This window comes from Saimiri boliviensis, chromosome X (genome assembly GCF_048565385.1).
Source record: "Saimiri boliviensis isolate mSaiBol1 chromosome X, mSaiBol1.pri, whole genome shotgun sequence".
Taxonomy (NCBI): domain Eukaryota; kingdom Metazoa; phylum Chordata; class Mammalia; order Primates; family Cebidae; genus Saimiri; species Saimiri boliviensis.
Window position 1 is genome coordinate 22,926,456 of NC_133470.1, and position 27,683 is coordinate 22,954,138.

The 27,683-nt window shown below is 37.0% G+C and overlaps 1 long non-coding RNA gene across 2 annotated transcripts in view; it reads right to left on the reverse strand.

Moving 5' to 3' along the window:
- The window catches only part of LOC141582793 (uncharacterized), a 257,832-nt gene that overhangs the window by 32,081 nt on the left and 198,068 nt on the right, over positions 1-27,683 (reverse strand). For both annotated transcript variants that reach the window (XR_012515679.1, XR_012515678.1), the window contains exon 5: positions 15,078-15,195. This is a non-coding gene — a long non-coding RNA (uncharacterized LOC141582793). The remainder of the gene's footprint in view (positions 1-15,077; positions 15,196-27,683) is intronic.

Consider the following 27,683-nt stretch of genomic DNA (forward strand, 5'->3'; position numbering starts at 1 on the left):
CCTAAATATATACGCACCCAATACAGGAGCACCCAGATACATAAGGCAATTTCTTAATGACTTACAAAGAGACTTAGACTCCCACACAATAATAGTGGGAGACTTTAACACCCCATTGTCAATATTAGATCAACCAGACAGAAAATCAACAAGGACATCACACCTACTATAAAATCGACCACATAATTGGCAATAAATCACTCCTCAGCAAATGCAAAACAATGGAAATCATAACAAACAGTCTCTCAGACCACAGTGCAATTGAGTTAGAACTCAGAATGCAGAAACTAACTCAGAACCGCACAGCTTCATGGAAACTGAACAACTTGCTCTTGAATGTTGACTGGATAAACAATGAAATGAAGGCAGAAATAAAGATGTTCTTCAAAACCAACAAGAATAAAGACACAACATACCAGAATCTCTGGGACACATTTAAAGCAGTCTCTAGAGGAAAATATATAGCAATGAGTGCCCACACGAGAAGAAAGTAGAGATCTAAAATTGACACCCTATCATCAAAATTGAAAGAGCTAGAGGAGCTAGATCAAAAAAAAACTCAAAACCTAGCAGAAGACAGGAAATAACTAAGATCAGAGCAGAACTGAAGGAAATAGAGACACAAAAAAACTCTTCAAAAAATTAATAAATCCAGGAGCTGGTTTTTTGAAAAGATCAACAAAATAGACAGACCACTAGCCACATTAACAAAAAAGAAAAGAGAGAATAACCAAATTGATGCAATAAAAACAATAAAGGGGATATCACCACAGATTCCACAGAAATCCAAACCATCATCAGAGATTATTACAAACAACTCTATGCACATAAACTAGTGAACCTGGAAGAAATGGATAAATTCCTGGACACCTGCATCCTCCCAAGCCTAAACCCGGAAGAAGCCAAAACCCTGAATAGACCAATAACAAGGTCTGAAGTCGAGGCAGCAATAAAGAGCCTACCACCCAAGAAAAGCCCAGGTCCAGATAGGTTCACAGCCGAGTTCTACCAGACATACAAAGAGGAGCTGAAAACATTCCTTCTGAAACTATTCCAGACAATCCAAAAAGAGGGAATCCTTCCCAAATCATTTTATGAGACAAACATCATCCTGATACCAAAACCCGGCAGAGACTCAACAAGAAAAGAAAATTTCAGGCCAATATCCATGATGAATATAGATGCAAAAATCTTCAATAAAATACTGGCAAACCGATTGCAACAGCATATCAAAAAGCTCATCCACCAGGATCAAGTAGGATTCATCCCAGGGATGCAAGGCTGGTTCAACATACGCAAGTCCATAAACGTAATTCACCACATAGACAGAACCAAAGACAAAAACCACATGATTATCTCAATTGATGCAGAGAAGGCCTTTGACAAAATTCAACAGCACTTTATGCTAAAAACCCTCAATAAACTAGGTATTGATGGAACGTATCTCAAAACAATAAAAGCTATTTACGACAAACCAACAGCCAATATCATACTGAACGGGCAAAACCTGGAAGCATTCCCTTTGAAATCTGGCACTAGACAAGGATGCCCTCTCTCACCACTCCTATTCAATATAGTACTGGAAGTTCTAGCCAGAGCAATCAGGCAAGAAAAAGAAATAAAGTGTATTCAAATTGGAAAGGAGGAAATCAAATTGTCTCTATTTGCAGATGACATGATTGTATATCTAGAAGACCCCATCATCTCAGCCCAAAATCTCCTGAAACTGATAAACAACTTCAGCAAAGTCATGGGATACAAAATCAACGTGCAAAAATCACAAGCATTCCTATACACCAGTAATAGACTTCAAGAGAGCCAAATCAAGAACGAACTGCCATTCATAATTGCTACAAAGAGAATAAAATACTTGGAATACAACTAACAAGGAACGTAAAGGACCTCTTCAAGGAGCACTACAAGACACTGTTCAATGAAATGAGAGAGGACACAAACAGATGGAGAAACATTCAATGTTCATGGTTAGGAAGAATCAACATCATGAAAATGGCCATCCTGCCTAAAGTAATTTACAAATTCAACGCTATTCCCATCGAGCTACCAATTACCTTCTTCACAGAACTGGAAAAAAACACCTTAAACTTCATATGGAACCAAAAGAGAGCCTGCATAGCCAAGTCAATTCTAAGCAAAAAGAACAAAGCAGGTGGCATCACACTACCGGACTTCAAACTATACTACAAGGCTACAGTAATCAAAACAGCATGGTACTGGTACCAAAACAGAGATATAGACCAATGGAACAGAACAGAGGCGTCAGAGGAAATACAACATACCCACAACCATCCGACCTTTGACAAACCTGACAAAAACAAGTAATGGGGAAAGGATTCCCTGTTTAATAAATGGTGTTGGGAAAACTGGCTAGCCATGTGCAGAAAGCAGAAACAGGACCCCTTCCTGACACCTTACACCAAAATTAACTCCAGATGGATTAAAGACTTAAACATCAGACCTAACACCATAAAAACCCTAGAAGAAAATCTAGGCAAAACCATTTAGGACATAGGCGTAGGCAAGGACTTCATGACCAAAACGCCGAAAGCAACGGCAACAAAAGCCAAAATAGACAAATGGGACCTAATCAAACTCCACAGCTTCTGCACTGCAAAAGAAACAGTCAGTAGAGTGAATTGGCAACCAACAGAATGGGAAATAATTTTTGCAGTCTACCCATCTGACAAGGGGCTGATACCCAGAATCTACAATGAACTAAAACAGATCTACAAGAAAAAAACAAACAAGCCCATTCAAAAATGGGCAAAGGATATGAACAGATACTTTACAAAAGAAGACATACAGGAGACAAACAAACATATGAAAAAATGCTCATCATCACTGGTCATCAGAGAAATGCAAATCAAAACCACGTTGAGATACCATCTCACACCAGTTAGAATGGCGATCACTAAAAAATCTGGAAACAACAGATGCTGGAGAGGATGTGGAGAAATAGGAACACTTTTACACTGTTGGTGGGAATGTAAATTAATTCAACCATTGTGGAAGACAGTGTGGCGATTCCTCAAGGACCTAAAAATAGAAATTCCATTTGACCCAGCAATCCCATTACTGGGTATATATCCAAAGGATTATAAATCATTCTACTATAAGGACACGTGCACACGAATGTTCATTGCAGCACTGTTTACAATAGCAAAGACCTGGAACCAACCCAAATGCCCAATGATGATAGACTGGATAGGGGAAATGTGGTACATATACACCATGGAATACTACGCAGTCATCAAAAACGATGAGTTTGTGTCCTTTGTAGGGACATGGATGAACCTGGAAACCATCATTCTCAGCAAACTGACACAAGAGCAGAAAATCAAACATCGCATGTTCTCACTCATAGGCGGGTGTTGAATAATGAGAACACATGGACACAGGGAGGGGAGCACTACACACTGGGGTCCGTTGGGGGGAAATGGGGGAGGGACGGGGGGGTGGGGAGGTGGGAAGAGATAGCATGGGGAGAAATGACAAATACAGTTGAGGGGACGGAATGCAGAAACCACACTGCCATGTGTGTACCTATGCAACAATCCTGCATGTTCTTCACATGTACCCCAAAACCTAAAATGCAATAAAAATATAAAATAAAATGCTACTTATTTTTGTACATCAATTTTGTATCCTAAAACCTTACTGAAATTATTTATCAGATCTAGCATCCTATTGGCAGAGTCTTTAGGTTTTTGTAGGTGCAGTATCATATAATCAGTGAAGAGAGATACAGTCTTTTGACTTCTATTTTTCCTATTTGGATGCCTTTTATTTTTTTTCTCTTGCCTGATTTCTCTGGTTAGGCCTTCTTGTTTATTTGCTTTTGTATTTAAATAGGTCTTCCTTGACCAGGAATTAAATTAATATTTAACCATACATTGTTCTAATTTATTTGTGTGTGTGTGTGTGTGAGATTTTTAACTACATTTCTTAATTTACGTGGGATTGACTTTGTTATATAGTTGAATATAGGATACCAATTTTAATTTATATTTCCAAAAATAGTCATTTTACCAAGCCCTATTTATTAGATGACTGTTCTTAATCAACAATAATTATTTAGATAAAACTTGGTCTTTTTCTGGATTTTATCAATGTTTCAGAGATCTATTTCTTCACATTTACACAGTATTGTAATAATTAGCATTTTCATATGAATTCCAATATGCAGCACTGGAAGTTACCTTCTTATTCTTGCTTTTTAAATTTTTTATTCTTCTAAAAAGAAGTTTAGAATCATTTTGTCAAGTTAAAAGATAAATTATATTCTGGATGAATTAAGGCTAAGTGAGAATTTGTCTGTATATGAGTCTTTTTCATATAGCAATTGATCACCTCTTTCCATTTATGTATCTCTTATATACTTTAGTAATTATATCTTTGATATAAAATCCCATATCATTTATAACATTGTATTAAGTTTACTATTACCAGAGATTTTACATTTTTTATCACTAGCAGTTAAGATTTTTTTCCCACACTTTAAAATTAATGTATTAGTAAAGATTGCTGTTGCTTGCCAGGGAAACTGCATTACTTGCATTAGACTATACATACAAAATGCAGGGGTTATATTTAATATCAGGATTCAGAGGTATCTCAATGAACATTGAGGCAAGGATTTTTCCGGAGCATGATAGTGAACTATAGGCAGTTTCCCATGGTATTCCTTTTGCACATCTTGTTTGTCACTCTATGCTTGTTTGCTTGCTTTGTTGTTTCTTTTGAGATAGGCTTTCCCTGTTTTTCCTAAAGAAAAATATGTGGTAGATGATTTGCTGAAAACAACTCATAGATGTTGACTTTATGTTTACCAAGGTTAGCCATTCTTTCTCTTGGTCTAACTTTAAAATTCTCATGGAAAAAAGTGTGGTTGACTCAAATTGAATCAGGGTCTGATCCAGCACTGATCATCTCATTCCAGGGAACACTAGAAATCAAGTTTGTGTCAGACTCCTTTTTTCCCTGTACTTAACTTCACAAAGCATTTAAAGTGAAAAGGTCAAAGTGTTAGTCTGGAGATCTGAAGTAATAATTGGCTCTCTTGTTATAAAGCAGCTTATTCCTTGTATATATTTTTACTATTTCCAAAGACAGAATATTAAACCTTGAGGTTTATATATTCTAGAGAAGTACTAATTCTCTGTTTATGGAGGTTGTCTATTCAGCTCCAGAAAAGGTTGAGTGAGGAAAAATAATGTCTGTCAAAGTAATTTCAAAATGTAACTGAATAAGGTACAGTCACAAAAGAACTGCCTTTCAACTTAAACAACAAACAGTATGGATTCCTAAGCACCAGTAAAGAGCTGCAGCTTTAGATATTTATACCTGTTGTGAACTTGTCTTTCACAGAATTACTACTTTCATTTAAAAGAAAAAGTCAATGCATACAAGAGCTCTACTGGTCTCAGTGCATGTTGCCACAGGAGGTGTATCTGTCAGTAAACAGTGAGCCAATTAGCAACTCTGAACTCCCACTCTAAAGCCATTCTGTTCTCAGAGATATGATGTCCTCTCTAGTCCAAGATCCATGTGGTGTGCACTCCTGCTGATCAAAACTGTTTCAGAGTTGGTTGTCTTTTTCCATGGCGATAATGATCTTATCTGACATAATCACAAAGTGACCCAGCCTTTCCAATTTAGAAGCAATATAACAGATTTTGCCTTCTTATTCTCATTTGGTAGCAAGATCTGAATCCCAAGTACCTAATTACCAACTGAATCTTTGTATTTCATTATTTGGCTCCTAAAGTCTCTCCGGGCTTGATTCATATCTCAAGCCATCTCAGAAGAAAGCCTGTAAGGGGTACAACCTTTATTATCTTAAGCCAAAGAAGATTTAAGACAAAAATTCTGGGGGAGGATCCAAGATGGCCGAATAGGAACAGCTCCAGAATACAGTTTCCAGCAAGGGCAACACAGAGGGTGTGTGCCCACTGCATTTCCAAACAAATTTTCACTGTGCACAGACCAGGATTCCTGGGCCAAAAAGCACCAGGAGTTTTCAGCATAGTGGTTTCAGCCAGTACAGGGTTGGCACACAGAAACTCACACAAATCTAGGTGGCCATTTCAGCAGATGCCTGGAATGCTTGGGAGACAGAGCCAACCATTCAACTGAAAGGGAGGGGGCAGAGACAGGGAGTCAGGCAATCTGGCTTGGTGGGTACCACCCCCACAAAACAAGCAATCTGAAATGCTCTGGATTGAGAGTTTCACAGCAAGCACAGCTGGACCAAGGACGATCCAGCTCAGTAGGGGGAAGGGTGACCACCACTACCGAGGCAGTTCACACAGCAGCTGGGCAGAGCCTGCAGCAGCTCAGCAATGCCTCTGCTGGCAGACTGGACTAGACTACTTCGTGCAGGGTAGGGCATCTATGGAAAAAGGCAGCAGCACATCAGGAACTTAAAAATAAAGCCAACCTTCCTAGGACAGAGCCCATGGGAAAAGAGGCAGTTATGAGTTCCGCTGCAGCAGACTTAAAAGTACCTGCCCAGCATGTCTGTGTGGAACAACGGAACTCCAAGCACAGCGCTTAAGCTCCTATAAGGGACAGACTGTCTCCTCAAGAAGCTCCCGGACCCCTGTATACCCAGAGAGACACGTCATAAAGGAGAGCTCAGGCTGACATCTGGTGAGTATCCTTCTGGGACGAAGATAACAAAAGAAGAAACTGGCAGCAACCCTTACTGTTCTGCAGCCCCCACAGGTGATTCCCAGGCAAGCAGGGTCTGGAGTGGACCTCCAGCAGTCCTGTAGCAGAGGAGCCTGACTGTAAGAAGGAAAACTAAAAAACAGAAATAAATAACTTCATCATCAACAAAAAGACATCCACTCAGAGACCCCATCTGAAAGTCACCAACTACAAAGACCACGGGTAGATAAAGCCACTATGATGGGAAGAAACCAGCGCAAAAAGGATGAAAACACCCCAAAAACCAGAACGCCTCTCCTCCTCCAAAGGATCACAACTCCCTACCAGCTAGGGATCAAAGATGGATGGAGAAGGAATCTGATGAATTGACAGAAACAGCCTTCAGAAGGTGGGTAATAACAAACTTTTCAGAGCTAATAGAATATGTGCTAACCCAATGCAAAGAAACTAAGAACCTAGAAAAAGGGTTAGATGAGATGTTAACTAGAAATAATGAGCTTAGAGAACATAAAGGACTTGATGGAGCTGAAAAACAGCATGAGAACTTTGTGAAGCATACACAAGTTTCAATAGCCAAATCAACCAAGCAGAAGAAAGGAAAATCATCATCGCTGGTCATTAGAGAAATGCAAATCAAAACCACATTCAGATACCACTTAACACCAGTTAGAATGGCGATCATTAAAAAATCTGGAGATGACAGATGCTGGAGAGGATGTGGAGAAATAGGAACACTTTTACACTGTTGGTGGGAGTGTAAACTAGTTCAACTACTGTGGAAGACAGTGTGGTGATTCCTCAAGGACCTAGAAATAGAAATTCCATTTGACCCATTAATCCCATTACTGGGTATATACCGAAAGGATTATAAATCATTCTATTATAAAGACACATGCACATGTATGTTCATAGCAACACTGTTTACAATAGCAAAGACCTGGAACCAACCCAAATGCCCACCGTCAATAGACTGGATAAAGAAAACATGGCACATATACACCATGGAATACTATGCAGCCATAAAAAATGATGAGTTTGTGTCCTTTGTAGGGACATGGATGAATCTGGAAACCATCATTCTCAGCAGACTGACACAAGAACAGAGAATCAAACACTGCATAGGTGGGTGTTGAACAATGAGAACACATGGACACAGAAGGTGAGCATCACACACTGGCTGGCATTGTGTGGGGGCAAAGGAGGGACAGCAGGGTGGTGCAGAAGTCGGGGAAAAATGCCAGACCACATTGCCATGTGTGTGTATACCATGTGTACCTATGCAACAATCCTGCATGATCTGTACAGGTACCCCAGAACCTAAAGTACAATTTAAAAAAAGACAATAATTCCAAAGAAAGTTACATTCCTTCCACTCTGATTACTTGGTGCTAGGTTTTAACACTTCCTTATTTCAGTAATATCTTTCAACTGGGGAGATCCAAATGATCACAAAGAAATCAAATCTTCACTTTAGGTTCCGCTTTCAAAAATAAACTGTATACTGCACATCAACGAGTTAAGCCTTGTGTTTATTCTAACTTTTAGAGAGATGATGGTTGCTTTCTTGTGGTTGTTTGTAATGGGCTTTCTGGACAGATATGAGAATTACTGATTTAAAAAATTCCCTCATCTAATATAACTGGGAAGTGAGAAGTGAATCGCTTATCAATTTTTGAATGATAGGAAAATGCCGAAATGACTTTTTTTTAAAAAAATGTTTCAGAGATTTTTCGTAGGAAATTCTTTTGCATAACAGACCTAAATGTCTAATGGTCCACAGGGTGTAAAAAAAATCTGCTATGTGTCAAGGTAACCTACATATGCAGGGGCAAGAAAAAGGTAAAAGTGATGAAAAGGCTCCTCCTTCCTGGGATTGCCATAATTTTCAATCCTCCACAATTTTGGAATACAAAGCGGAACTTTTTATTTACATTTTATGATTCAAGGGAGTAAGTACACCATATAAAAAGAAATGCTTTATGTTTCTTAAGGATTAATATTCTTTTTTTTTTTTTAATTGAGATGGAGTTCTGCTTTTGTTGCTCAGGCTGGATTGCAATGGCACGATCTCAGATCACTGCAACCTTCACCTCCTAAGTTCAAGCAATTCTCCTGCCTCAGCCTCCCTAGTAGCTGGGATTATAGGCAATCGCCAAAATACCTGGCTAATTTTTTGTGTGTTTTTAGTAGAGACAGGGTTTCACCATGTTGGCCAGGCTGTTCTCAAACTCCTGACCTCATGAACTACCCACCTCGGCCTCCCAAAATGCTGGGATTACAAGCATGAGCCATTGCGCCTGGCCAGGATTAATATTCTTAACATCACTTTTCCCAGAAGTTTATTTTGATTAGTCCAGTAGCTAGTCCACTTGACACTTTCACCACCACTGCTCATTGCCCTGCACCCCTTTCAGATTCAGCCTGATTCTGATTTTTAGGACGGTAGCTCATATTAATTATCTATGCAGTTTTAAAATGTACAAAATATAGGAGATTCTCATCATATACCTCTTGGATTTCTGGATCTGTATATCAACAACAAAATAATAATAACAAAGATGCTCTGAGGATAATTCTGATAAGCAGCCTCAGGCTCAACCTAACTAGATGCAGTAGAGATTTAAGAGGCTCAGCCTCATCAAGTCAGCCTTTCTTCCTGTAGGTTCTAAGATATGTCCCTACATCATATGCCAAAGTGGCATTGCCTGTTTTTAAGTTCTTGACTTGGTAACTTCTATAAGAAGTAAAGTTTTAAAAAATTCTCTCCAATTGGGTGGAATTCTGCCCTTATACTAAAGGTGAACACTTGGAGCTCTGTTATCTACTTCTAAGATTTCATGATCCTCAAATCTGTCAATCCGGATTATCCAGTGTTGACTGTTGTATCCCCAATTGCCATTGCCAGCAATTAGGAAATCAGCACAGTCTTATTTTGAATCCTCCAATTAAGAGCCCCTGGAGTACCATCCCATCCTTCACCCACACCCTAGGGCTTGGATTTCCCATCTAAGCTAATTGAGTTTGCCTTTTAGAATATGCCTGTTCAAATGAGTAGGTCTAGTTTTAGATAATGGCTCTCCTTTTTCTTTTCTGTCTCATTACTGCTGATCAGACCAGAGTCAGCAGTATCTTGAAACTTAGCTAAGCTTAGCCCTTTAATTCATCTTTCATATGGTTCTACCAAAATTTTGTTGGGGTTCTCCTCAAATCCTTATTTTGTAAGTCCCAAATTAAAGACTTTTAGTTTGATATATTTAGATTAGAAGCACAACACCTAAACCGAATGATCTCAACTGATCATCCAGTCACTGATTAGTTCTTCAGTAGAGTCGCCCCTTATCAGAATCTACTCAGCTCCATTGACAAGCACCATTATATGCCCAGTGGTTCAACAGAGCACATTCCTGATTCGGTGGTTGCCAGGGGTAGTTGGTAGTCTTTAGTCCTACTGCTGTCCTAAGAACAAAGTCAAAATTAGAGCAAGAAAGTATGTTACTGTAGTCCTGCAATGATGTCCTTTTACATTGTGGGAGGTCTTTGAGTGCTGATATAAAAAATAAAAAAAAAAACCTGAAAATAATTTAAAAAGTACTGAGTCTGTGGTTGTTGCCTCTTCTTACATGATAGAGTCTTCGCTTCCTGCTCACTGTGGCAATCTCCTAACATCAAGCATAATTGCTTCCCAAGGAACAACTGAGGTTTCATGGCATCATGTGCAGGTGCATGGATCATTTATGCTGCTTGTTTGCAAGTTTAGTAATCTGCAGCAGTCAAATTAACTCTAAATCTTCATTCTCATCAATCTTTAACATATACTATCAATTGTAATCTGTCCTAACTCAACAGACATCATAAAATTGCATTATTAAATATTAGATAATCTAATGATCCTACATGCAGTTTCCTTGTGGATATAAGCACTTCATTGTTGTAGGTAGCTTAAAATGCCTGTTAGGGAGAAGCAAGGAAATGCAGCTCCCTGGAGGTGATTTTTTTAAAAGGTACATTGGATTGACTACCTTGCTATGCTATTAGTGATGTTTTCTTTTCCTTTTTATTTTTTTTTAAAAAAAGAGTCTCACTCTGTCACCCAGGCTGGAGTGCAGTGGCACGATGCAGCTCACTGCAACCTCCGCCTTCTGGGTTCAGGCGATTCTCCTGCCTCAGTCTCCTGAGTAGCTGGGACTACAGGCATGTGCCACCACACCCCGCTAGTTTTTGTATTTTCGTTAGAGACAGGGTTTTGCCATGTGGGCCAGGCTGGCCTTGAACTAATCTCAAGTGATCTACCTGCCTCGGCCTCCCAAAGTCCTGGGACTACAGGCATGAGCTATCACGCCCAGCAGATGTTTTCATTTTTAAACATGGTTTTCATCATGTCACTGCCATTTGCAGACTCCTATGAAGGCTCTTAATTGGCTCTCAATTTGAATTCAGTTTCCTGATTCTGGGCACTAAGGTTCTCAACTTCTTTATTCACTTTAACCTGATTCTGGGTGGTAAGGTTCTCAACTTCTTTATTCACTTTTACCCTATTTTCCACACAGTCAGTTTCACAGACCTCTGTATTCCAAACCTAGTTACTTTTGAGAGTTCATGTCTTAGGCTTGCCTCTGAGTTTTCATATTCGCCATTATTTCTCCTAGAAAAACCTCCCCAGTTTCTTTTGCCATATTGATGAGCACTTTCTTCACATTTCTCCTCAGAAGAGAAATGGACTTTAAAACATCTTTGTAAATATTTTCAGTAATCAATATCAGATTCCCCTGTCACAGTGGTTCTCCACCTCCACTTCATATTAGAATCACCTGTGGAGCACAAACACTCTATCCCAGATGAATTACATCAGAGATTTTGGGGCTGGGATCCAGAATACAGTGCTAGTTAATCCTTCCCAGATGCCTCCACTATACTGCAAGGGTTGGCAACAGCTGCCTCAAATTGTTTCTCAGATCTTAATGCACGTAAATATTAAGGATGCAAATCCTTAGGCAAGTGCTCCTTTGTGGATGGATCCTGGATGGTTCTTCATTTTACTTTTGTCAGCTTTTGCATTCTAAAATGCATAGGCATTTAAAAATATCATTTCAGGCCTTAATGTTCTTAACAGGAGAAACAACCTCCTTCTTTTTAAGCTTTTAATTGTATCACAAAGGTAAGCCAGGGCAGAGCTAATGACATGCTGATTCAATGTTGTATTAAATATATGGAGAAAATAGTGCCATGTTTATTTCCATGCAAATTTAGAGCATCTGTAACATATAATTTTTAAAAAAATTTTCTGGCTAGAATGTTGGGTCAGTTATGGTGAGTTTGAGCCATGGCATTGGCAGTATCCCCAAAACAGCACTGAAGTGATGGCCGGCCAATTCATTGCTAATACATGGCTGTCAGTTACTTTTTTGCAAGTTGGCATGAGCAAAGAGCCAAATATCTGGTTGAATGGGAACTTAAAGTAGGGAAGACAACATTTTATCAGATGCTTCATCTTTTGCAGTATACTAATAACAGTGAGCAAGCACATGCCACAGTAGGCAGGTAGACCCAGAAGTTCTGATTTAAGGGTTCACTCTACTACTTCACTGCACCACTCTTGAAGAGCTTTGCTAACAGAAGTGTGACACTGCTTCATTTGTAGTGCTCACTCACAATTCTAGATGTCTGAGCTAACAGAAGTGGCACCCAGAGGATGACTAGGGGAGACTGACTTGTCTCTGGATGTCTGGAGGAATAACAGAGTGACCAGCAGTGACTGAAAATAAATAGCAGTTTTCAATAGTATGCCCATTGCCTGTGGGTATCAAGGTACCCAGCAACTGTAGGCCCTTATATGAACACACATAGGTTCACACCTGCAGACTCTCAGGTATAACTGTGTGAGATTTTTGCAGGTAAGCAGAGGTCCTTTATAAGCACTGGGGGCAACAGCCATAGAAATCTATGTTTTCACTATTAATATAATGCCATTTGATCTCATAGTGTGCTGGAGCCTGAGGGAATTCTTGTAATGAATTAGAAAACATATGTGAAAATACTTGACACAATCATAGTGAGCCCTCATTCAGTACTATATGCTTATTGTGAACATTATCATGTAGTAAATTGTGAATAAATTATATTAGACTATTAAAGAACACAGTTTAACTTTCAATCATCTGCAGTTTTTAGGAATGTTTTATATACTGATACTTTTGTATGTATGTGCTTCATTTTACCTAATTTACAGACATGCCTGACCAGAATATATCACATAAACCTATAATTTTTACTTGTATTATATCAAGTTTGATTTTAAGTCTCTAGTATATCGGTATCTCATCAGTATTTTCTATTAATGAATAAAAGATAAATATTTTACTGCTATATATGCTGCTTTTAAAATTTGATATTTTTATGTGAATATCTAATGCTACATAATACTTCAACTAATGAGATTGTCCTTAATAATAGAAATTGTCCAATTTTCTGCTATTTAAAAAAATATATAATCACTGCTTTTTTGCTGTCAATAACTATGTTATTCATTTTTTTAAGATGTGTTGTGGTAAGACACTTAACATGAGATCTACTCTCTTAACAGATTTTAAAGTATACAGTACCATATTGTTAATAGGAATAATGTTGTTCTCAGAGTGCATCCATGTTATTGCATATAGCAGGGTTTCCTTCTGTGTATTTAGAATAATAGTCCATAGTATGCATACACCATATTTTTTATACATTCTTCCCTTGAGGAACATTTAGGTTGTTTCCACATTTTGGCTGTTGTGAATAGTACTGAATTGAATATGGGAATGCTAATAACTTCCTGAGATCCTGATTTTAATTCTTTTGGCTAAATACCCAGAAGTGGAATTGCTGGATCATAAGATAGTTCAATTTTTAATTTTTTAAGTAATCTTCATAGTGTTTTCCACAGCGGCTGCACCATTTTGCATTCCTACTAACATCGTACAAGTGTTGCAATTTCTCTACAATCTTGCCAACATTTGTTTTTTGTTTTAGAGGATTTTTCTGATAATAGTTATCCTAGCAGGTATGAAGTGATGTCTCATTATGATATTGATTTGCATTTCCCTGATGATTAGTCATGATGAGCATCTTTTAATATACTTATTTAACATATGTATCTCTTCTTTGGAGAAATGTCTGTTCAAGTTCTCAGCCCATTTATTTAACTGGGTTATTAAACTATAACTCCGGTAACTTTCCACTGTTTACCCCAAACTTATAAAACCAACTCCAATCCCTTCTCTCTTCTCTGACTTTCTTTTTGGCCTCAGCCCGCCCCCACCCAGGTGAATAAAAAGCCATGTTGCTCACACAAAGCCTGTTTGGGGGGTCTCTTCATTCAGAGCATGTGTTTTAACACTTTTGTGTCGTTTGAAATTTATTTTATTATGGTTTCAGAGTTTCAGTGTACAAGTCCTTCACTTATTTTATTCTTTTTGATGCTATTGTAAATGAGATTGTTTTACTTATTTTCTTTTTAGAAAGTATGTTATTAGTGAATAGAGAAACAACTGATTTTTGTATGTTGATTTTGTATCCTACAACTTTACTGAATTCATTAAAAGGGTTTATTTCATTTGAACAACAAACATTAAAACATTTTTTTAGCGCTACTGGCCTTTCATTTTTCTTACCCAATAATTTTGGGAATCAAGTAATATATTTGATATTTTCCTAGTAATGTATACTAGCAAGGCCTGCCCCATAGTAGTTCCAGCTCAAATACCAGCCATGTTCCTTTTTTATCTGCACACTGCTCACACTGGATCCATGAGAATTTTTGTTTTAACACAATCAGAAAGTCTTCCTAAATGTTAATTTCATCTTCTTTCTGGTCTCTGGCTACTTCTGCCCCTGTCTCTGGGATAACCCCAGGTTTTTCCATCCCCACTAGATTTCTGGTTCCTGAAAGCAGCCAAGTCTTATGTCTTAGGCAACAGATAGGATATGTCTTGTGTGCCAGAGGTTTACCAGTGTTTTCCAGGAACTAAGTTTGTTGCAATTTATCTTTGCTTTACAATAGACTATTCATATCAGCCAGGGGACATTCAGAAGTGTCTATTATCAATAAACAGTTTACCTGACCCTCTCTCCGACCTTAGTCCTAGTCCTTCTCAGACCACCTCTTTCAGCCATTAACACGTTTGCAATTGACCTACATTGCCAAATACTTAATAGAATTATTTTTTATGGATTTTGCTCTTCATCTTTAAGCAGGTTCTTTCCATGTGCATCTCCCCATCCAATTCATGCCCTGTATTAGTCAAGAATCTTATAGACTCCATTTAACAGACATCAAATTCAAACTGAATTGAAAATAAAAAGGGAAATTACTGACTTACATTTTTGAAAATTCCAGAGAGTTCAGATTTTACCTTTTCATTTTTTGTCATTGATTTACTCTGTGTCTCCTTTATTCCCAGGTGGGCTTTATCCATTTGGTATCTGGTCATTGATGCTCTCCCAGGAAGTGCTACTGTGACAAATGAATGGCTGAAAAACAAACAAACAAAAAAAATATTTTTCTTTTGTAATATCTCTGGAAAATCCAAGGTAATATTCATTGGCCTAGCTTAAGTCATATGTCAGTCCTGAATTAACCACAGCACCAGATGTTTGTGATGCAAGTCCTGCCATTAGATAGCAGTGTGAGTCAACCTCATCAGAACAACATGGGATTGAAGAAAGAATGAACCTCACAAAGAAAAGCTGCAATACTATATTCTTACTAAAATAAAGAGAAAGTGGATACTGATCAGACAAAAAAAAAGCAACTTGTACTATTTTCAACATACAGGTACTATCTCAATACTCAATGGATAATTTATATTATTCCAGAGTCTCCATTTTTATGTGTTATTGTCAATATGCTTCGCTAGCCATGAGAGTACACACTAACTCACCTATTACCTGTTTTACTAATTGGAGCAATAACAGGCTACATTTTTAGAGTACTTTCTACATGCCTGGGCTGATGTAGATCTCACAGAGAATGACCTGGGGATCTGCACCATTGTTTCCTTGAAAACAGTAAAGATAAATGGGAAATGCTATGTCTCCCCTCTTTGTTGTGGGAAACTGCCTATGTTGACAGAGCTCTGCCTTGGCATGCAGGAGTCTGGCTTATGTGACTGGGACTGTATAAAAGATTAATAAGGAGATGGGATTGTGGCTTTTATATTTCAAGGTGATCCACAGGCACCTTGGTGCTCTTGCTGTGGAAGAGTAACAGGGAAAAAGAATCTGTGAACTTGGATAGATGCTGGGTCTGCCAATGAGATGCTGATGATCTACCTGTTACATTTCCTACTTTGAATTATTCTATGAAACTAAGTAAATGTAGCATCAGAATGAAGCCTAATTTTGTCTTATGAGTCTTGTTAACATCTCAAACCCACAACTACAGCTCTGCTGCATTATAGACACTCTCCCAAGAGCTTCACATATACGATCTTGTTTATTCCTTATAAAGAAGTCTATTAATTTGGTATTATATAATTAGAAGCAAGATGAGACCTGAAAGATTGCATAATTTACTCAGGGCTATGCAGACAAATATAGGATAAACAGGTTCAACCCAAGAATTTGTACCCTCAGTCAGTAAACTATGTCATTATATTTGCCCCAGATCACCTTTAATCTATTTTATCATAATCACCTCAATGGTATTACAAAGTATTTTCCCACTCACATCTGAAAGAAAAGGACGTCTACTTCTTAGGTATTAATTTTACTGACCTAGGTCATATCACATGGGAGGTGTTAAAAAGGTGTTTTCTTATTGACTCTGATAGACACATATAGCCTGTTTGCCCTATAATCTGGTGATACACATTTGTTTATGTCAAATTTTGTAAAGGTACTGTATTTCTCCTTCCTGTAGCATTAAAAAGTTTGTTTTTCTGCTCAACATCTTTCTTATGAGCTTTTTTTTTCTCTTGACTGAAATTTCCACTCACATAGGATTAACTAAAATCCCTTGTTAGGCACTTTTCTTACTACCTATGAAAGTGTTATATTCTCCCTCTTCCTAATTAGAAACCATCCATCTGGAAGTTTTAAAGCTTAGGTATTTTAATGGAGGAAGTTTATTTTTAGAGTATAAGTATGTCTTTCCTGATATATGTGGTTCTTATTTGGGGACACAGGCTATTTAAAAAGCAAGCAGTGGAACATTTGACCTATTAATATTGTACCTTTACCTAATATTGAAATTATATTTAATGAATTCTAACTGTATATTGTAACTAAGGTGAAAGTGACCTTCTGTTGTAATTTTACAGTTTTTCAAAATGAAATAATTAGACTTACCAAATATCAGGGGTTTGAATGGAAGTGCTACCAGTAAAATAAAAAACGCATGTCTTTTAGGCTTATGGGGAATAAACCACACTCTCATTTTTTACCTCAGAACTTTATTGGCTGAGTTAATTTGAATCAAATTAGAGATAAGGCTGTCAGCTTTAAAAGAAGTAGGAAAGGTCCTGTGGAGTTCTGGGTTGTATTACAATTGCCCCAAATAAAATCACAAGATTCACTTGATTGAATTTGTCCTTTTGGATGTCAATATAATACATTAGAAAAGTAGTTGTGGATTATGATGTTTGAAAGCTAGAAAATCAGCATGTAACGTGGTTGGGAATTTAAGCATTTTTGTTTCTGTCATACTATTCATTAATTAAAAATATTTATTGATATTCTAAGCTTTATCACTAATATTTCACCTAACACGTTGCTCCTTGAACCCATGTTCTAACTACAATTTATCTGGAAACATCATTATCTACTGTGGTTTAGTATCATTTGGACAAATAAAGACAAGCACCCCAAGAAGACTGAATACAAGCTGTATCTTATCAATTACTTAGGAAAGGCCTGATTATTGTGTTCCCTTTATGGAAGTAGGTGTGTCTCTGTATTTTTCTATCTATGTTAATAAGTTCATATTTCCAGTGCTAATTCTAATGAAAAATTGGGGATGCCTATTTCCCATTTGTTCCTTTTCTCAAGTATTTTTTGTCCTCTCCTCTGCTGTCACTCATTTCCTATGATTTAGTACTTAGAGCTACTCAATAAATATTGATTCTTGATTTTCTAGTTCGTTGAGGTATATTATTAGTTTGTTTATTTGAAATCTTTCTACTTTTTTGATGTAGGTGCTTATTGGTATAAACTTCCTTTTTAGTACTGATTTTGCTATATCCCAGAGGTTTTGGTATGCTGTGTTCTGATTTTTCTTTCTTTCAAGAAATTTGTTGATTTCCTCTTTATTCCTTGACCTAATGGTCATTCAGGAGCATGCCATTTAATTTCCATGCATTTGTAGTTTCCAGAACTCTTTTTATTGATTTCTAGTTTCATTCCACTGTGGTCTGAGAAGATACTTGATAAAATTTTTATTCTTAAACATTTTTTGAGATTTATTTTGTGTGCTAACATATGATTTCTCCTGGAGTATGTTCCATGTGCTGATGAAAAAAATGTGTATTCTGTAGCTGCTAGATAAAATATTCTATAAATGTCTGTTAGGTCCGTTTGGTCTAATGTGGTGATTAAACCCAATGTTTCTTGTCAGTTTTCTATCTAGATGATCTAATGATAAGACTGGGGTGTTGACACATGTTCTCACTCATAACTGGGTGTTGAACAATGAGAACACATGGACACAGGAAGGGGAACATCACACACTGGAGTCTGTTGGGGGGTGGGGGACTAGCAGAGGGATAGCAGGGGGTGAAGAGATTGGGGAGTGATAACATTAGGAGAAATACCTAATATAGGTGACAGGGGGATGGAGTCAGCAAACCACCATGGCATGTGTATACCTATGTAACAATCCTGCAAGATCTGCACATGTACCCCAGAACCTAAAGTACAATTAAAAAATTATTTTTAAGAACAACAAAAAAGAGTGGGGTATTGAAATCCCCAGCCATTATTGTATTGGACTCTGTCTCTCCCTTTCTATCTAATAATATTTGCTACATATATTTAGGTGCTCAGGAGTTGTTTGTATTTATATTGAGAATCATATCCTTTTGCCAAATGGACCACTTAATCATTATATAACGAATTTGTCTCTTTTTAAGCTTTTGACAAAGTCTGTATTATGTAATTTTAGCTATTCCTGCTCATGTTTGGTTTCTGTTTGCATCTAATATCTTTTTCTATCCTTTTAGTCCATATGTGTGTTTACAGGTGAGATGAGTTTCTTCTACAGGCCATATAGTTGGGTCATGCTTTTTTTAATTCATTCAGCCAGCATACATCTTTTAAGTGGAAAGCTTAATCCATTTATATTCAAGGTTATTATTTATATGTGAAGGTTTATTCCTGTCATTTTATTAAATGTATATCCTTTATTCATTCCTTTCTCTGTTATTACTTATCATTCTGGTTTGATGGTTTTCTACAGTGGTAATGTTTAAGCCTTTTCCTTGTTTTCATGTTTGCTTTTCCAGTGGTGCTTCTGTGTTTTTGTATTTTCATGATGGTAGATAATATTCTTTCACTTGCAGGTAAGACTTCTTTAAGCATTTCTCATAGGGCCCTTCTAGTGGCAATGAATTCCCTCAGTTTTTGCTTGTCTGGGAATGCGTTTGTTTCTCATTCAATTATGAAGAATAATTTTGTTGAGCCTAGTGTCCTTCACTGCCAGATTTTTTTTCTTTCAGTACTTTGAATGTATCAACCCAGTCTTTCTTAGCCTTTAATGTTTCTGCTGAGAAGTTCAGTTATTCTGATGGGGATTTCTTCATAGGTACTAGATGCTTTTCCTTGCTGCTTTTAGAATTCTCTCTTTGTCTTTTACTTTTGGCAGTTTGACTATAACATATTTTGGAAAAGTATATTTTATTGTATCTATTTGTAGATATTTGAGCCTCGTATATCTGGAAGTCTAAATCTCTTGCTAGACTTGGGACATTTTTATCTATTATTTAATTAAAAAGGTTTTCTAACTTTCATTTTCTCATCACTTTATGGGACACCAAAAATTTGAGTTGCATTATGGTGTCCCATGTGTCATATAGACTTTGCTAATTCTTTATTATTATTTTTTGTTGCTGTTTTTTGACTGAGTTACTTCAAAAGACCTGTCATCCAGTTTTGAGATTCTTTATTTTGCTTGATCTAGTCTATGGTTAAAACTTTCAAATGTATTTTTCATTTTATTCAATGAAATCTTCAGTTTCAAAAGTGACCTTTGGTTCTTTTTTATAATATCTATGGTATTTAGCTTTTTGGTAAATTTCTCATTCATATCTTGAATTGTTTTTCTGATATCTTAGTATTATTTTTTAGTATTTTCTTCCATCTCACTAAGCTTCTTCAAAATAACTATTTTGAATTATTTTTCCATGATTGTGTAAATTTCTTTTGGATTGGGATCTGTTCCTGGGGAATTATTGTGTTCATCTGAAAGTATTATATTTCCTTGCTTTTTCCTATTTCCTTTGTCCTTACATTGATCTCTGCTCATCTGTTGTTACAGACACTTCTTCTAAATTCCTGAATTTGCTTTTGTAGGGGAGGACTTTTTCCTGGAGACGTATCCATGATATTAATTGAGTAAGGCTCTTTGGCTTTGATTCCGGGTGCATGTATTCATGTGGTCTTCAGCTGTAAACAGTGTCAGTGGTATCTGTGATTTCCTAAGTATCTTAGGGTGCAGTTATTTGTGGTGGTTGTGAGGAAGTTTTGCTCAAAACGAGGATGCCAGGTGGGTCAGTCTTAGGGCCTCAGTGGTCACAATGGTGGGCTGAATATCATGTTCTTGGGTGCTAGGGTGACATATGCTGCACTGGTGTCAGTGGGTTTGGGCAGGCGGACTCCTGGGCCTACAGGTGGCTTGATCAGATGCTGGTCATAGCAGCAGTAGCTGGGCAGATGGATGGATTACCAGGACCCTGAGCAGGCAGCATGGCATGGGTATTGACAGTAGCAGTGGAAGGATGATCCTCTGCCTCTGAGTGGTGTGCACTGGTGTTGGCAGTGGCTATTGGGGAGGGTGGTGGGTAAGCCAGTCCCCAGGCCCACATATGGCCCATGCAGGTAGGTGCCAGCTGCAGTGGTAGCTGTCTGGTAGGTTGGGCCAACCTCAGGCACCAGGGAGGTGTGCTCAGGTTCCAACAGGCATGGACTGGGCTGGGTCATCCCCAGACACCTGGACTGTGTGCTCTCACATGAGGAGAGTGAATCTAGGCCCTGTGAGGCTTGTCCTTGGGTCCCCTGACGATGCTTGCAGGTGCCTCTCATGGTAGGTAGGAGTGGTGTGATTCCCAGAACCATGGTGGAATGCTTAAGTTGGGTCCAACAGCAGCTACAGCATGGCCATGCTACTGGAGAGGGCAGGAACAACTTTGCTGGCAGCAGCCTAGGCAGGTGGGTCAGGTGTGCATGCCCTTCTTGCACCTCAGCCCCAGTGGTAGTAGTCCATGTCTAGCTCACACCTCAGCTTTAGTGGTTGGAGCTCATGTGTCACTTGTGCCTTAGCCCCAGTGATGGCAGCCTGTGTTTTGCTGCACCTCAGCCCTGACACTGCTGGGTCCCAAGATAGTGTACCATCTGTTGTGGATTGGGTTCTCAAAATGGCACTTTGGCATAGCAGGACTCATGGGAGTGTGGGAGCCAGAGCAGACTTCTTTGGAGCATGCTGTCATATGGTCTCCAGGTAGCTCCCTGTGTTAGTTTTAGAGCCTGTGAGGGTCTAGGGGCTGTTTTCATGGCTTGGATTACATAAATCCACAGTAGGAAAGTCTTTGGACTGCTGAGGGTCCCTCACTTATGCTTTTCCTGAATTGAGGAGTCTCTTCTGACTTCCAGCAAATCCCAAACAAGCAGGCTGCCCCACTTTCCTCTTCTTACTTGCTTTAGGTGTTTCCTATAATTTTTCTGTTGAATTCCATTGTTCCCCTTTAGATTATATATTTGAAGTGTAATTATCTACTCACTATTTTGATTCTTCTTAGTAGAAGAAACTAGTATGTGATGCCTCTAGTCAGCCATCCTGAAGCCCCTCCAGAAAACATATATTTTTAGAAACTGGAATCACTCTCTTAACAGCAAGAAGCTTACACAAATAGAAGAATTCAGCGATAATGTTGATTAAAAGCAGAGCACATTTATAATTCCGACTGCATTCATATTGTGTGGCACATTTGGTTGAATAGAATAATTACAGAATCACTACCACTATTTTAATTGTTTTTCTTCTCTCTCTTATTCCTCCACTCTTCCCTTTCATGTATATGTATTTAAATTAGTATGAGTTAAATGCACACTTGGTGTGCTCCAATACTACAACAACAAAAATAAAAAAAAACACAAATGCACATAGCATGAAAGAGATGCATAGCATGCTGAGTGGTTTAGCCCAGGTTGTACTGCCTCAGCTTCATAACCTCTTTGTTTTAAACACCTTTGAGTCTTTATTTATAGTTACATAATATATATTGGATGGAATGATAGGTCCTGAAATGTAAGTCACTTCTTCTTTTTCATTATACCTCCACTAAATTCCATTCCAGGGCTGGAAGAGACCCTGTGTCTCATGGGACACCCAGAGATAGCAAGCCTAGCCTAGTTCCAGTCCATGGAAGATGATTCCCTGTTCCTCAACATGAAAAGTGTTATCGCTCCATATGTCTATTTGGGCATTTTCAAGGATAACTATGCCAGGGAAAGATAGTAAATGACAGAAACCATTCTTGCCTAAATGTATACTTAGTAATGTAATGTATATGCAATTTGTCTTAATAATTCCAATTATTCTTTTTAAAATCCCAATGGAGAATGTATTGAGTAGTTATCCTTTAGCATACTAGCCTTGATCTCTTTTTTTTTCCTGAGTTACTTAAAGAATGTAAGAAATGATTATACAAAGTGATAACCACAAGGTATTAGAGAAAAGTGCATGAACATTCTAGTGAGATTATTTATTTTATTGGTTATTGTAAATGTCCTCTCAACTTTTATGTTAGGTTTGCAAAGATAAGTGGTAGGTATATGGGTGTTCCCTGTACTATTCTTTCAAGTTTTCTCAGTATCGATGTTGATAATAAATATTGATAACCGTAAAAGATCTCTACAAGAATAATTACAAAACACTACTGAAAGAAATCATAGATGACACAAACAAATAAAAAAAATCCATACTCATGGATGGGAATAATCAATATTGTAAAAATGACCATACAGCTCAAAGCAATCTACAGATTCAGTGCTATTTCTATCAAGTTACCAAAGTCAATTTTCACAGAATTAGAAAATCTATTCTAAAATTCATATGGAACAAAAAATAGCCCAAATAGCAAAAGCAATCATCAGCAAAAAGGACAAAGCCACAGCATCACATTAGCTGACTTCAAACTATACTATAAGGCTACAGAAAAAAAAAAAAAAACAGTATGGAACCAGTGCAAAAACAGATACATAAACCATAAACCAATGAAACAGAATAGAGAACATATAAATAAAGCTGCACACCTACAACGAACCGCTCTTCAACAAAGTTGGCAAAGTAAACAATATAGAAAGGATTCCCTATTCAATAAATGGTGCTGGGCTAGCTGGCTAGCCATATGGAGAAGAATAGTGGTATAGTTACCACTACCTTTCAACATATACAAAAATTAACTCAAGATTGACTAAAGATTTTAATATAAGACCTCAAACTATAAAAATCCTAGAAGAAAACCTAAGAAATGCCATTCTGAATATCAACCTTGGGCAAGAATTTATGAGTAAGTGCCTAGAAACAATTGCAACAAAAATTGACAAGTGTGACATAATTAAAGAACTTCTGTACAGCAAAATAAACCAGCAATAAACAGGCAACCTACAGAATGGGAGAAAATGTTCAACAACTGTACATCTGAGAAAGGCCAAATATCCAGAATCTATAAGGATTTTAAACAGTTCAACAAGAACAACCCCATTAAAAGTGGGCAAAACATCAACAGACATTTCTCAAAAGAAAACATAAAAGCAGCCAACAAACATATGAAGAAGTTCTCCACATCGCTAATCATTGGAGAAATGCAAATCAAAACCACAATGAGATACCACCTTACACCAGTCAGAATGGCTATTATTAAAAAGTCCCAAAACAACAGATGTTGGTGAGGCTGCAAAAAAAAAGAGAGTGCTTATAAACTGTTGGTGGGAGTGCAAATTATTCAGCCACTGTAGAAAGCAGTTTAAAGATTTCTCAAAAAGCTTACAACAGAACTACCTTTTGACCCGGCAATCCCTTTACTAGGTATGTATCAAAAATAAATAAATACATTATTATACTGAAAAGATGCATTTGTATGTTTACCATAGCACTGTTGACAATAGCAAAGACTTCGAATTGACCTAGGTGCCCATCAATAGTGTATTAGAGAAATAAAACATAATACGTAAATACCACAGACTATTATGCAGCCATAAAATGAATAAAATTATGTGTTTTGCAACAACATGGATGCATTTGGAGGCCATTATCCTAAGCAAATTAAGGAAGAACAGAAAACGAGACACTACATGTTCTCATTAAATACTGGGTACTCATGGACATAAAGATGGCAACAACAGATAGTGTAGACTCATAGATGTGGGAGGCAGGGGCAGGGTAGTTGAAAAACTTATTATTGGGTACTATGTTCAGTCCCTAGGTGATGGAATCAATTGTACCCCAAACCTCAGCATCACACAATATACCCTTGTAACAAGCCTGTACATGGTATTACCTGAATCTATAATAAAAGTTGAAATTATAAAAATAAAATAACCAACAGCAAATAAATAAAATACTGAGAAGAACGTGAAGTTCTCAAAGCCTGGGCTTTTGAAAATAATTCTTTTCTTATTTTTCATATCATAATCTTCTATTGATCACCTACTATATGCACTTAGATAAAAGCTATGGACAAACGTGAATTCAACATAGTGCTTTCCATTAAGAATTATATCAATGAAGCTGGGTGTGGTGGCTCATGCCTGTAATTCCAGCACTTTGGGAGTCTGAGGCAGGTGGATCACTTGAGATCAGGAGTTCGAGACCAGCCTGGCCAACATGGTAAAACACTGTCTCTGCTAAAAATACAAAAATTAGCTGGGCATGTTGCTGGACACTTGTAATCCCAGCTACTTGGGAGGCTAAGGCAAGAGAATCATTTGAAACCAGGAGGTAGAGGCTGCAGTGAGCTGAGATCTCACCATTACACTCCAGCCTGGGAGACAAGATCGAAACTCTCTCAGAAAACAAAAACAAAAACAAAAAATAATTATATCAATGACTTATAACAACAACAATGCTACATAACCAATTTAGTAGCATGCAACCATAAGGATTTATTTTCATACCGATGGGTATGGAGGTTAACTGTGGTAATCACTGCTTCAATCATTGGGGTGGCTGCTTCAAATTTCAACTTCTGCTGGACATGAATCCTGGCTATATATTGGGCTCCATTTTATTCAACTTAAGTTCATTTTGAGACCCATTCTCTTCTCATAGTGATGGAATTTCAAGAGCATAAGCCCTATGAACCAAGTAAGTGTCATGATTTTGGTTGCCTTACTTCTGCTAAAACATATTGGCCAAAGCACGTCACATGGTTGAGCCCAAATCAAGAACAAAGTTAACTCTGCCTCTAGTGAAACTACAAAGTCACATGAGGAAAAGCATGCCACAGAGAGGAAAGGATTAAGATCAGGCTTAAATTGCTCGAAGAGGGTTAGAGTTTATTTCTTGACAAAGCAGATAAAACACTGTACAGCTGGCAATAAGATAGTCATCTTAACAGAATGATAATGGATGTCTCCATTTGTTTAAAGGGTAAATGAATGTTACTGAGTTCTAACCTGAGGGTTCATTTTCTATATTTAGTACCTCTAACCTTAGATCATTTGAGAATTTGCACAGATTAATCCACTTTATTATCAGACTATCATAAGGAATAAAATCAACTAAAGACAAATTTATGAAGCCTTGTTACTCTTTTTTCGATTCTTTAGATTCTTTTCTAGACCTACATAAACAGTGATAATTGATGACCAGCACCCTCTCTCAAGAAGGTCTGGAGGTAATGAGATATAAGGACATTTTAGTTTTTGTATCAACTATTTCTTCAGCAGGAAATCTATGATTCTTAAATCACAGACTATTGAGTTTTTGAACAACTATTAAGAACAAATTGAATTTTTCATGTGTCTTAGTGAAAGGTTTACATCCATGTAAAATTGTACCTTTGTTGTATGGATCAACACTGAAGGAAATCAGCCAAAACATTTTATAATTAAGAATAATGTAGGAGTGTAAGATCTTTGTTACTTGCAGAACTTAAAGAAATCTATTAATTTCTCATTATTGCAGCATAATGACTCAACTCCTTAAATGGAAAGAAACAAACCCCTTGCACCAAATTTTGTGACAGAAACTCTGCATGTGCTATTAAAGTGTTTCTTTCAATAATTTGATTATATTTTATCATATAACCTGTTCAGTCAAATAGAAATGTAGAAAATGTTTCATTTGATTCCTAAATAAGGGATAATGAGGTCTTAAAATTTCTGCTACACAAATTGCTATTAAAATGTGAAAATAATTCATAAGCTGAAATCTCTCTATATATGTATATAATGCAGAAAGCTTGAAGTTTGTAATGATTTACATTTAGTAATATTATATAATTTTACTGCTCCTACATCATATATGAATTAAATCATTCTTATATGCTTAAATGCACATTTATACATGAATTTTAAAACAAAGGAAGTTGTAATTACATGTCAATCAGAATGCTTAAAACTAAAATGCCTGACAATTTTAAGGATTATTGAGGATGGAGAGTAACTGCAACCTTCATATCTTGCTGATGGAGTTTATTTTGGCACAATTTCTTTGGAAATATCTTTGGCAATATCTCCTAAATCTGAACATATGTACACTCTATGACAAATAAACTCAACTCCTAAATATACATAACCCAAAATAAAGTGTCATCTATCTATAGACACAAAAGTGTTCATTGCAGTATTATTCATATGTGGCCTAAAATGGAAGCAATCTAAATCCATATCATCTCTGGAAATAAATTGGGAAATATTTATACAATTGAATACTATATAACAATGAGATCAAATAAATTATTGTTGGGCACCATTTACATGAATAGTTATCAATATAACATTCAGTGAAAGATGCCAAAGACTATATTTTGTATAATTTCATTCATATAAAGTTCAAGACCAGGCAACACTTGTTGAAAGTGTTAGAAATCAGGACAGTGGTTACTTTTACTGTTGCACTTAGAGTCTGGAAGTAGATACAAGGAAGACCTCAAAGGTGCTGGTAATATTCTACTTCTTGATCTTGGTAGTGGTTACATGGATGTTTTTACTTAGTAAAAAAATTAACAAGTTGTACAATTAAGATTTATATACTCGTCTGAATCTCTGACATATTTTTTGTAAAACATTTTTAAAAAAATAAGCACATATCTGGTTTCTCAATATGATGACTTGATGTCACCCTATTTTTCAGAATTCTGAAAAAGTTGCTTAATGACTCTAATGCATTCTTTTGAATTTCAATATTTTTAATTCTTCAAATCATGAAGAAATTATTTTAATTTTTAAGTCCCTCAATCTGTTCACTTACTATTAATTCCTTATGTTGAAATAAGACTAAAGACCTTAGGGAATTTATAGAGCCTCTCTTCATTCTTGTATCTGCCAAAAGAAACTCTATGTTACAAACCTTGGTTATTGATTCTCTCTATGACATTTAAAATAATATCTTTCATAGAACTCTGCTACCACCTTTCTGCCCAAAGTAATTTACACTAACCATGGAAATTTTGACATTAGATTTGAGACCTTCTGTCTCAAACCAAATGCTTCTTGTAACAGAGGGCGTTTGAATAGTATGAGGTTATTCCTAATCCTAGCAATAATACTTAATAATAATGAAAAACTTAATGGATTGATCTATT